The 13,714-nt window shown below is 33.1% G+C and overlaps 1 protein-coding gene across 1 annotated transcript in view; it reads left to right on the top strand.

The window, feature by feature from the left end:
* The window catches only part of LOC147067318 (protein Skeletor, isoforms B/C), a 102,290-nt gene that overhangs the window by 39,725 nt on the left and 48,851 nt on the right, over positions 1-13,714 (top strand). The window lies entirely within an intron of this gene.

Here is a 13,714-nt window from a genome sequence, read left to right as displayed (position 1 = left end):
ATACTTACAGAATCAATGTCTCAATACTTCAAGGATTGATATCAGTGAAGAACCAGTCGTCTGTGTCTGCATTGTGTATACGATTATTCGGACCTCCAGAATCCTCTTCCAGGACGGAGATATTCGTCATTTTTGCCGACCATATTATTATAATCCTCAGTATGCGGCTCTAATAATACGTCTTAAATGTATTAACATGCCGATATTACAATGTCCTGTAACAATCACATAATATAACAATAATATATGGTACCTATTTAAATAAGAGTTATGCAACCATTTAACCGAGCAATGTGACCGCTTCAAAAAAGAAAATTAAACTATGTGGTTACAAATATGTGTGAATATTTTCGCCTGTCGTGTTCAGCATTTTGATCCAATCTTCAAAAAAAATAATTTCCTGTAACGATCAGATTCGCATACCATGCTATCAGATTACAAAGATTTAAAAACTCATTCTAACTCCGCAGCTTCAACAATTACATATTAACGAAATGTCCACTTTTTGACGAAAAGAAATTTCCTGAGACGCAAATATTCTTAACGACGCATACAAAAAAAAAATCGCTCTATTATATTATAAAATAGTATTCCGCGAACATTTAGAAGATGTCTTTGTTTAGCTGGGTAGGTAGATATTATGTAGTTTTCCCTAATTAAGAAGCACTGATATCCAACGTGCCAGATAAGTATCTGGACATTTCGCGAAAATTCTAAAATCTTGCGAGAAACAATAACTTGAAACCGTTTTATGGATCCTAATATCATTATAATGGTTCTCACAAATTATTTCAAGGGTTTTTTCTGTCAACCAAAAAAGTTTAGTAACCACTGCATTAGATACGTGAATGCGGTTAAAGGTTTTGACTATAATAAAATAAATTAATTTGTCGTTTCTCCCACGTTATATGTCTGGCACATTGAATATCTGTAAATAGGTACAAATCAGTGACAAATACTCGTTACGAAATTTATAATATTTAATGTTTTCCCTGACTCGTAAAAAAATAATAATTTAAATACCTACAACAATTTTCTAAATTCAAAGAATTTAAACTCTAGATGGAATGAGACTTACACATTCCGTATTAGGATTTCTGAAGGCAGTTTGATTTTCGAATTGAACTATTTTGGATTTACGTGTGGTTGCATTGGTAACAATGTTTTTCTTCTATTGGTACTCCCGAAAGCAAAGTAGCATTTTTGACTTGAAGACTGTTGTTTTGTTTACATAACCTACATAATATGCATTTCTCGCTATTCTACGTGATCATTCATCTTTAAAATAATAGTCAATTGCTACCTACATAGAAATGACATAGAATTATTTCTCCACATGTATTTATAGTTATTGTATATTAAAATGTCTGCTTTATTATGTTATAATTTAAAATTGTAGTCGAATTGCGCCGCATGTCACCTTTTTACTATCTATTCAATAAATTCATGATACAAATTGTTTTTTTCTATAAACATTGGCACGCCCTTTGTCTTACAAAGAATTATATTTTTGCAGAAACGATTTATTTGTTATACTATGATACTGACCCATCCTATTGAGACTTTGAAACAATGCTTTTTGATATTTTGTATACAACAGTATTGTATTAGTAATAGATCAGAGATGTCATAAATAATAAAAAATATGTACCTACGTTAATTGTAAAATTTGTCCTCACTCCTCGACTTTCCGTCCTTCGTCAGTAGGCGACGTGCGTAGATAATTCATGTATTCCATCATCAGATTGAGATTATGTAATTTAATAAAATAATTTAAAGATTTTTCAGTTTTCTCCCGCCCTCTCAATCGTGACGCCCGGGTGTTACGTACCCCTAACACCACTGCTTGGCGCGTCCCTGACTAGAGATGTACATATACACGCCTCGCTCAGTATATACTGTCGAATAGCTTCACAACATCACCCAACTATAGTTTGATATTTTAGTATATTGTTTTCCCACGTGGAATAAGCGTAGGAGGTGGGTCACGATAATTAAAAGGTCACTAGGATCGATAGAGGTTTTTTTTTCGTTTTAAAAAAGTGGTAAAAAATTGAAAAAATCCTTCACTATATTAGACGCGTAAAATATACGAAATTGTGACTAAAGAAGATTACTAAAATAAACGATAACATTATCTGTAGGTATCATTTCGTATTGTAGATGCATGTGTTAAAAACCCAACAGAAAAATAAGAGATAAATGTGAATACCAGTTGCCATGGACCAAGGTTCTGAAGCTGGATTTGGTTTTTTACTTTACGTCGGTGAGGGCATTAATCGCAAAAAGCACAATGCGCGCCGAGTGTCCTCAAATGTTACTAATATTAAATGCACGTTTCGTTTACGTGACATAATTTAATGCATGATATTATGATACAGATGTAACTATTGAAAATAACATATTCTTTTACACGTGATTAAAAGTATCCCACATTTCTCAACAATCAAGGTAACCCACTTCCCATTACTTTGTAGTTATTATCCAAACTCCTTGGTTACAAGGGGGAAAAGTTTAACAACTCTCTTTAGGTATTGAGTGGGTGGAATAACAATTAAAATCCGCGAATTAAAATTACTCCGAAAAGTTTTGATTGCTTAATTCCAGGTGAATAAATATTTAACTACCATCGTTTAGCTATGAATAATCAATCAAGAGATAGCTTTAATGAATGAACGCCTCCCACATGGATTGATAATATCATGCTTGGTCATCACATCACTATACAAATACTAAACCACACACTATGTTTGTAGCTCGTACTATAATGTGTAGAATTCTATTTTATTATGCATAGTGGATGAATATCGCCAGGTCCGGTCGTGATGAGACCGATTGAGCCAAACCAGGCGTTGGCCCTTGCGCTCTTGATAGTAAAACGTGGCATAAAACACAATAAATATTACAAAAACCTCAAAAAACACGGTTCCAGCTACAGAATTGTAGAATTGTTAGGAATATTAAATCTCATTGGATATTCAAAAACAACTTCAACGTATTTTTAATAACAATGTGCAGAAGATATGAGAACATTGGCATCATGGAAGACGCAAAACAATAACTTAGACCAATAAAAGAAACCAGTCGTGTCATTTTTAATTGTACACTTCTTGATATCAACAATTAGTGCCTTATAGCGCCTGTGTACGTGCATAGATTTACTGGCATCAATAGTGTGTATTTTAAACCATCATCACAATAACTGTTTACACGTATAAGTGCTGTCTCTCCAATCTCATTCTTCAAGTGTAAGCGTGACGTGATGTTGTGATTTTATGGTACTATTTGACAAGTCGGAAAAATCGGTTAACCTCAAAATGAGTCTCTCCGCGCTGTAGTTTGTTTTTTTGCCGACAGGTTTGCCACTATCGTTCTACTGCACAGCGCAGATCCAAAAAATCTCAACTGTCACATGAAAACTCAGAAGCTTCCGAACTTTTTTGATTCATGCTTGCAATGTTGCAACTGCAGGATAATACATGTTTACATGTACATTTTCTTGTTATGGCCGCAATGATACGTACTGTCAGCAGTAAATCCATGCACGTGTAAACGTGGTATAACTAATGTAATGTCAGTAATTATTGTAAATCTTTGGAACAAAAATTAGTACTGTCGAAACAGTATTGGAGGAAAATAAAATTGTATGTACAGTGTGCTGAAAGAGGAACATGACATATTAATATTATACATAAAAATAATATCTGAAGCCAAGGTTTTTAAAATGAGAGTTGTTATTCAATCGAAAATGAGAGGAAAAATTTTAATTTTTCCAAATGTAAGACAATCTTTCTGCTTCCCAAAAACTCACATTGACTTATTTCTAAAAGAAAAACACAATATTCGCCCCCCGTGCCTGTGGGTATAGCGAACTTGGTCCAATCGGGCTTCGTACTTACTAAAACCGGCCCTGAATATCGCCCACTTAAAGAATCCCCTGAACGCCTACTGAAGTTTATAAGACTTATTCAGGATCTTGTAGAATTGCAACTACTTTTAACAAGCTTATTACAAGCCTTTTTCAGAATTGATTTATAATATCATGCTGTGTGGGTTTCTTCATACGAAAACCAATACGTTAGTGTTTCTAAGTATAATTATTCAATTGGAAGTAAGCGTTCTTCGTACGGGGAATCCGCTGTACCTATTGTATTTTTAGTTGAAGCAGGCTAAGTAGGGTTGAGATTATCGTCATCATCGGCACTACAACCTACCTCCAAGAAGTTTACCCACCGCAACTTGAACCACAGATGAGTTGTCTTGAATAGTGCAATAGTAAATAGGTTATATTATATAAATTATCACTAAATAAACACGGAAACTTTGGAAAGGACCAAAGTATCTGTTGTTGGTTAAATGGCAATGTGTCCACTTGTGAAGTCGTGGGTCTCGGGTTCATATCCCAGGTCTGAAAAATTCACATCTTACTTTTCAAAGCGTATTTGGACCTAGAGCATGAACCTAATGGTTAATCAAGTGGTCAACATCCATTTCTCCTTAAAAAAAACTACTTGAGGCGACTAATAACCACATCGGATAATAGAGGCAAATAATAAGGAAACAATTCAATAATAATATACCTGCTTATATAATACCTATATGATTTTTTTTATATCCAAGTTAAGGTACATTCGAAAGTATTTTAATGGAAAGGTCATGTACTAGAATGTGTGTTTTATTGTCGTCATTATTATAAAACCGAATAATATAATTACATATTACATAGAATTTTGAAACCAGAATAATCTGTCAATTAATTGACACATTGGCCAAAAATCGAGACGGCTTTTTTTTCATTCAAGTACCTACTTATTTACATATTATTATTACTAAAATATGGGGGTGTTAAAAAATAACAGGTATCGCCAGCCGCAAAATTCTATCGATTTTTGTTTTCTTCTAAAGAAGGAAATGACCCATTGAAAGGAAACGCGGTCAAGAGTAAGAAAATAAAACAGCGAGAAATTTAATTTAAAAATCTCTACAGACAAGGTTACAACAAGAGTATATTTGTGAGTTTCTTGTTACGTCCGTTTCCTATTTGCGTTTGTTGTTTTTATCTTTGACATTTTCTTCAGTTTATTTATATTTCATTTAATGACTACACTTGATTTTTTTATTGTAAGATCAGTAATACATTATTCTTTCTATTTATTTTTGAAATGTATTATTATCATGCAATTATAAACCAACGGACATTTTTCAAAAGTTTCCAAGAAATCATACTAATAAAAGATTAATAATATATTTATAGCTATAAAATGGATTTTTTATGGTTTTGTAATATTGATGCCAAAAATAATTTAAATAATACATACCAAAATTATTATAAAATATGTAATACCAGTTTTTTTTTATAAATTTCGAATAAAATTTCTATACTAATATTTCTTTTAATTTCACGTTGTTATAATATTGATAATAGGTAATTAAGTACAAATCTTTCATCACTACATATCATATAGTGATAAAAGAGATTTAGAGTTAATTTTAAAGATATGTCAAAAATATTAAACATTAAAAAGAGCATTACCAAACATCTTACTAATGTATGTAATTATGTTTCAAAGTGCAAGAGAAACAGACACATACTTAATGTATTTGAAATAGAGAGCATGGCCCCCACATCCTGAAGCGGGCCCCCAGGCTAAGATCTTTGGCGGATCCCCTACCTATCGCTAAGAATAAAAGCAGTGTGACACTCTACAGTAGCGTTTTTCAACTGGTGTACGCGGTAAAATTAATGTGTATATTTAGTGTTTTTTTTTAAATATATATTAATATATCCATTTGAATTATGGGGTTGTCGAGTATCGAAAATTGTATTGTACAACCACATAATTGTAAATAAAAATATTACTGAACGAAAATAGCGCCGCAGTCGCCTTTTTTATTATTAAAGCAAATTTGTGATGTGTGTTTATCTCACTTATCTGGACGACTCGCCTCACCGGGCCCCCAGGCTAGACCCCTATCAGCCCCTCCTTGTGAGGGCAATGGTTCAGAGTGTCATAGACAGTCAAACAAGTCAATCATCAGCAAGTTAAATGTTCAAAATAGACTATCTTTTATGCATATAGATCACATGGTCCAGAGAGAAAATGAAAATCTTGAATACTTGTGATATTTGGCATTTTCGAAAGCAAGAGAAGACGAGGAAGAGCTCTCTTCAGATGAATATACCAAACCAATATAGTCGTTGGTGTTCCACTGTTGTAGACCCTGCGTCGCAGTAAATACCAATGGAGGTGGAGGTGAACCTCGGAGCAGGTTTTGTTATCTGGAAGCTAATTCTTAATAATGTCACAACAAAGAAAAAGATTAAAAATATATTCTTCAAAATATCAGCATCGATACGTAATGGGTAAAATGATGAGTCACTATTTTTATCTAAAACTTAAAAAGTTCAAAATTTAATCCGTGGATATGCTAATAATTCTGCTATTCATAGAAAGCTTCTTTACGCACGTCGCTGTTGACGATGAAAAAATCGCTCACACAAAAAACGTCGCGTCAAGTTTCATTAATAAAACGTACTTAATTCACCTTTTCGGCTTTTTTTTTTTGTTTCATTCAAGCGATCCAATTTAATTATGAAAGTCAAGGACGCCTTTGTGTAAGACGAGATAGCGTTTATAAAATTTCATTATAAAATATTAAAATAATAGAATAGAATAAGTAAAGATGTTCTGTGAGGAAAGTGGTCTGCCGGTGATAACTTTCGTGTGATACTTATATATTATATATTTTTTATATAATATTATCGTTATAAAAATACGTATATTTATCCGACTCCAAAAATTTACACAAAAATCACTGATAGGCAATATTAAACTATATCAGGGGGAGTCATGATTTGAAAAAAATTGAATTGATTTAAATTTAAATAATACATATAAATTTAAAAAAAAAAATACACTTAAACTAAAATAGAAACAATATGTAAATTGGAGTATTTAACGGACTAAATTAAACATACCATGATGGCTAACTGGCTTACACGTCGGTTTATTTTGTAGTGGGTCCCAAATTCGAATCCTTGGTCTGGAAAATACACATTGTTTTTCAATTTGTGTTTGGAGTCTGAGTATAGACTTAATAGATTGTGCAAGTGGCTAACATCCATTTCTCGTAAAAACTAAAGCTGTTAGTACAAACCTGTACTCCGTGGAAGCCCATATCATCGTATTAGGATCAAAAATGGTAAAAAAACGTTAACTGAGTAAGTTAAAAATGTGAGCGTCTTATTCAACAATATTATAATTCACACGAGCAAGTTAGGTTTGATAATCTATTAAGTAAACATACCTACCTAAATAGATTTATGTTTATGTAGATAAATTTTAAGCCCCCTACAAATGATCGGATTGTGTCGGCCCTATAGTCAGACTGACCAAATCAGGTGTTGCCTTAAGAGGGCTCGCACATCAGAACTCGCCGCATGCGTCTTACGACGAATTCGTCGATGTGACGTCATCGTAAACCAAGAATCAAACGTTATCAAATAATGGAGCTTCGAAGATTGGCCGATGCAACTGCAACTCAGCGACCCTGCGACATTCATCTAGTTGCATTGGCCAAAGCCTGCATGTTGATCTCGAAAAATGTCGGCTCCGCGCAAGCGCACAGCCTGCGGCCATCGGCCATTTATGTCTCTATCTACACTGTCATTGCTCGCTCATCGATGGTCACCGCGTTTGACGTTTGTTCATACAATCAACACAATAAAATGGCAGACGAGAGACTTCTCTTTTTTCGCGTTTGACGTTTGCCGCTAGGCAGATGTGCGAGGTTGTAGCATGCAACATTCGCCGGCATTCTCAGAAAATTTGATTTATGGCCGTCAGGCACAAAAGGCGAGTTGTGATGTGCGAGCCGGCTAATGTTTGCTTTCTGAACATAACGCTCTCGTCTCAGAGTATACGTTTGATAACTTTGCGCTTTTTTTGCATTTTTTACTACCTGATTACCTCGCATAAAATTAGATCAAATTAATGATATTTACTTGTATTAATATAATATGTAGTAGTAAATAAATAAATAGATAATAATATTAATTATCAATACTACCGACTGAAGGTACTTAATGAAATTTGAATTTAAATTCTAATGGATTCAAGCTCTGTACTATTCCATTTAAGTCGTTTTTTGCGACCCGGGTTTCGCCTTTCGGCATCTTCAGGCGTCGTGTACACTCACCAAAGGTAAACATACACTGACAACGAACTCTGTTTACTCTAGCTTATATAATAAATCAATATAATAAAGTAGGTAAAAACTCCATTACCTACCTATCAAGTCAAAGGTTACAAAAAATACAGTAAACAAATTGTGAATAGTTGTAGTGTTAGTAAAAACCTAATTAGTAAAAATCCTATCTTATTAATAACAATACACTCGATAGCATATTATAATAAATCGTCAAAACATAATAATAGATCATTATTCTTTATGAACAATAAAAATACTACATTCAAGAGGTGTAAATCGTCAATTCTAAGAAAAATAATTAATGGGGTTAACTAATTAGATATTAGTCTTTAATAATACTCTTACATGGTACCTACCTCCTTTTTATAACATTATTTAAATAATATAATATACGAGTATCAATCGGAAAGAATTTTGAGTGCCTGATAACTACTACTAAAACGGAATCAAACTTTACTCTAAATTCTTAAATCGGTATAATTGAATATGAATTAATTCAATATTATATTGTTCATTATTGCTATTTTGCTAGTCAACTGATAAGTTTACTGATAATGTTTTAAGACTATTATTGGTTTATAGTTGCAATCAATTTCTTTGTTTATATTATCCTATAGCATGAAACGAATGGTTTGTAAAGAAAGGTTTTTATTGTAATTTTTAAGCTAGCTTAGTTAGGTAATCATCGAATTATTAAAAAACGCAAATTAAATAGGTACTGAAGTTATCTGAAAAGTATCAGGCTAGCATGCCAGCTATGAAGGTAAGAAAGGGTCGCTCTTCGCTGGTGTAATCCTTACACGCCTGCCGGCAAGATAAATAATTCCATTAAAGGGATTTATTTTTGTTTCACGTAATCGGGGATTTGTGGAACAAACTGTCGACATGGGAGCGTTAGTCGGGAACAGAGCGGAAAGTCAACCCCCGGGATATTAGACGATGGGGGTGTGTGAAGTGAGCTGGGAGGCATCAGTGGTGGTGGTTGCTGTGTATATATAGTCTACAATAGGCAAATATATATTGTTTGGTAGACTGAAATTTTCAATACAATGCAGATTATTTGATAGAAATTGGTGACAATTGAATGGTGGATTACAAAAACAACTTATGTCAGTTTTTTTCATATTTGAGATTTATATGTATTTTTTTTTAATTATCTATAGATGATTCCACCAAAAACACTCATTTGACAAAAGAGTTTCTACAAATACGTCATAATAAATATGTCAAATGACATTTGTATCTTACATATTATGTTTCTGATTCAGCGCTCGAAATGGCCCGGAACGCACCGGAGCGCAGCTCGTTGTCGTGAATTCCTCGAGATTATCGCTCCGTCTCGTGGCAAAATGAAAAATTGTATTAGGATTCGTGAATTAACCATTTACATATTTAAATATAATTTTTAAAGTTTATACGAAACTGAAAACATAACTCAATTTTCATATACCTTGCCGACAACATTATGCCCAAATATTGCATGCCACAAAACTGTTCCAGCAAACCGTCTAATCTTGGCAGATACCTATATAACAAAAAATCTACTAAGTACATACACTCTTTTTATATAATCTTACATAAATATTTTAATATTTTCGGAAAATTATCGAGCGCTCCGGTTCGTAAAATTGCCCATTTCGAACGCTGTGATAGATACTTTAAAAGTTCTATGATTATTATTTCTCATTGAAAAACAAGCACATATTTTGTAGTAGGTATCACATCAAAAAAAAAAACAGAATTTACAAGGAAGAGATTATATTAAGCTTTTTGCTCTTCCTTAAAATTGTTCAGTTTTGACATAATATGTTTTTTATTGATAACAATTAGACGAGTGATGGAGAGTTAGTGCAATCTGGGTAAACGCAAAAAACGAAATAATTTGATATTATAACAAGCAATTGTTTGTGATATAATGGTTAATTTACTAAATCTACCTAGACTTACCTCTAATCTAGTAGTTAGTAGTTGAAATCTGGACATTTAATAATTAGACCATCAGAATACTGCAGACTTTCGAGATTTAGTTCTATCGTAGGAAATGTAGTTTAATGAAAACAAAATATGTATGTCTGACAAAGTTTAGTGTCTTTTATTTATGTCACTATTGATAGCCCACCTCCACCTTTCGCCTTTGATATCTCCTGGTATTAAGTCGAAAACCTTCAATAGAAGACGTCACTGAAAGAATAAAAATTATTAGATCGTATTCTTATTTGTCCGGTGGTTGTTTATCCAGTAAAAATCTTGCAGTCGATTTTTAACTAACTTCCCGGCTAGCTAGACATTTGAAACTTTTAGAATATATCAGAACACGATGCCAATGCATTATTTTAATACTTTTAGCGATCTTTAAGTATAATTGAATTCATTTTCAGTTAATTCTGTTTTGTATGAAAAGTTATTTCGGAAGAAATCCGTAATCCAATCCACTATTATTGGTTGCTAGCAACTAAATTATTAATATATACGTGCGTTACTATGGAAATCAATATGAAATGTCAAAATAACATTTCAGTATTATTTCTATCAAGTACAAATTTTTTTGATCGTTTAAGCTAGTCAAGTCAAGTTTATATTATGAAATTTAAAAACGTTGTATTTAAAAAATTCTTTTTATCTTATAATTATTTTCTGTTATACAAGTGTATATTGTATATTAATGTGTTCAGCAGACGTGTATCGAATATGGCGCCACTGCATGACTCTAATAGAATTCATAGAGACAGTTTGGGCTGGTGCAAAATCTCAATGAGATGTTCGCAATTCATATCGCTAATACATTTTGATTGTTGGAGCGTGGAATACAATTATTATTCTGAGTGTGCGTGCGTTGGGGTTAACCGTGGCAGTCACGTTTAGACTACGTTGCCTTAAGCTACTGATGCAATATAAAATAATATCAAGAATATATCAAAACGGAAATTAGATTAAACGCTAATGAAAAAAGCTCTTCGGCTAAATAATCATGACAGTTTTTCTTTGCAACATAATCAATGGCTTACACGGACACGTCATCTAAAAACTAAAGCGTCCTTGTAAACAGCTTTAATTAAACCATTGTATTATAAATTTAACACGGTTAAGTACGTGTAAATTAAACGTATGCAGTTCACCGTGGGGTGATGTACCGGAAACAGATGTCCGTATAGTAATTGAGATCGCGTTGTTATTTATACTAGAATGACTAACTAGCTATAGAACTCACAATATGAGAAAAATTTCACACCGCGTGTGTTAAAATGAAAATATGGTGTGGAATGAACACTACATCATATAATATTATTGTGTTACATCTTCATTAACACAATTCTCACCAACACCTGACAGTTAATAAAAATCACCAATTGCTTTTACAAAATATTTTGTTTATGGTTTTATAACAAACATGGCCCCCACAAGGGGGGGCTGACAGGGCTCTAGCCTGAGGGCCCGGGCTCAGGAGGGGCTCGGCGAGGCGAGTCGATCAGATAAGTGAGATAAACACACATCACAAATTTGCTTTAACGGTTAAAAAAAGTCGCCTGCTGCGCTATTTGCCTTTTATTAGTGTTATTATTTAAAATGATGTTGTTATACGATTAAATTATTAATAATTAATAAGATACTCGACAACTCCATAATTCAAATTTAATGGATGTATTAAAATATACAAACAACACTAAATATACATACACATTAATTTTACCGTGTACACGATTTGGAAAACGCTACAGAAAATGCCTTTATCCTTAGCGATAGGTAGGGGGGGCGCCAAATATCCTAGCCTGGGGGCCCGCTTCAGGATGTGGGGGTCATGATAACAAACGTACGTATATTATGTATAAATATAATACATAGCTCGCGGTGAAGTACATTGGTATAATTTTCCATACAAAATTTAATACACAGTAAAGTTTTATAATAAAAATATCTGCATTTCAAAAAGGTTGCATATTTCCCAACATTCTTGTCTCATTCTACTAACGTGTCCGCATAATTCTGCTTTAAAATGTCACATATAATTGACGTACCTACGTAATAATATAAGTATAAAAAATAAAAGTTTCCATACATAGATGTCTAAAAATCATTTTTTCATAATATTATGAACCCTCAATTAGTGATATTATTAGACTCACATAATTTCTGTCTTTTCCTTTCCAACAGATTTTTATTTGTTATCGTCACCAATTTCTTTCTGCTAAATCGCTGTCAAATTCTATAATACAAAAATCCATATCCTTCCATCTAGATTCTAGGTATAGTCTTTGATTATACAACTACTCCTATTGTATTAACCGCTATAATCGTTGACTTAAAAATATAATCCCATTAGGTACCTACCTACACTTTATGCATAGGAAACAGAAAGCACAATCAGTAAAATTGTTATTTAGCATTTTCATACGATGAAAAAAATCCAATTATATCATTATTATTTCGATTACAATGTATATACACTTAAAATAATCAAAAATATAATTACTTTATTAATATTCCATTAAATTATTCATATCTTCATTTAAATGTGGGTGCATTTATTATATTTGGCGTGCGTAAAACATCAATTAAACAAATTGCTCACCCATTTATTTTCGTGTGAGGGTGTCTCAAATTTACAAAAAAAAAACTTATTAATACATATTTCATTTTTTTAATATTCACTCGTTTTGAAGCTTTAATTATAAGTATCAATCCCAATTAATATGCCGGAGATATTCTGATTAATATGCAAAATTAAATTAAAATACTGCCCAATGAATATAAGTAAGGTAGGTGCTATGTGATTAGATTATAAAATATCAATGCCTTACGAAATAATAAGGTGATTAATTGATTGAGTATGGCTTAACCGAGATCAACACACTATTAGAGATCTGTACATCTTCGCTCTTAAGCGGAACATATGGGCATTTATAACATAATTGTTGGCTCTACAACCTTCGCGAATAGTGTCCTCCTTCAGAAACGTTGTCACACTCCGCATGAACCAGTTCCAAGGCTTTCCAATTATTTTAGCCGCACAGCTTTTTTCTTCCTCTCAGTGGACATGTGTATAGCTGGCAACACATTAATCGTTTAATGTATGTACGTGGCTGAACCATCGTAGTCACGTGATCTTTTACCCTTTACTGAGCCTTCATATTATCATCATCAGCCAGGGTCGAAACAATGTTGGATAAAAGCCTCCCCTAACTCCTTCTACTCTTCTCGGTCCCCAGTTCTTCGATGCCACACGCACATCCACCAAACTTTGTGAGTTCGTCTATCCAGCGGGTTTTAGGCCTTCTCTGTGAGCATTTAGTATCCTTTGGGAACCACAGTAGGATGGAATTTGTCCAGCTGGAAAGCTCGCTCAGCAACATGTCCAGACCATTGCCATTTTATCTGCTTGGCGACCTTTAGCACATCGCGTAGCCTTCACATAGTTGAAGTTATATTAACAGACATTTTTTCAATTTATAAATATTTTTTTTTATTATTATTAATTATAGAACGCTACGGTTTACCATAATCCTCA

This window comes from Rhyacophila brunnea, unplaced genomic scaffold (genome assembly GCF_057557595.1).
Source record: "Rhyacophila brunnea isolate RB1 unplaced genomic scaffold, BYU_Rbru_1.0 scaffold_4, whole genome shotgun sequence".
In the NCBI taxonomy this organism is placed as follows: domain Eukaryota; kingdom Metazoa; phylum Arthropoda; class Insecta; order Trichoptera; family Rhyacophilidae; genus Rhyacophila; species Rhyacophila brunnea.
This window is presented reverse-complemented; position numbering and strand designations above follow the sequence as displayed.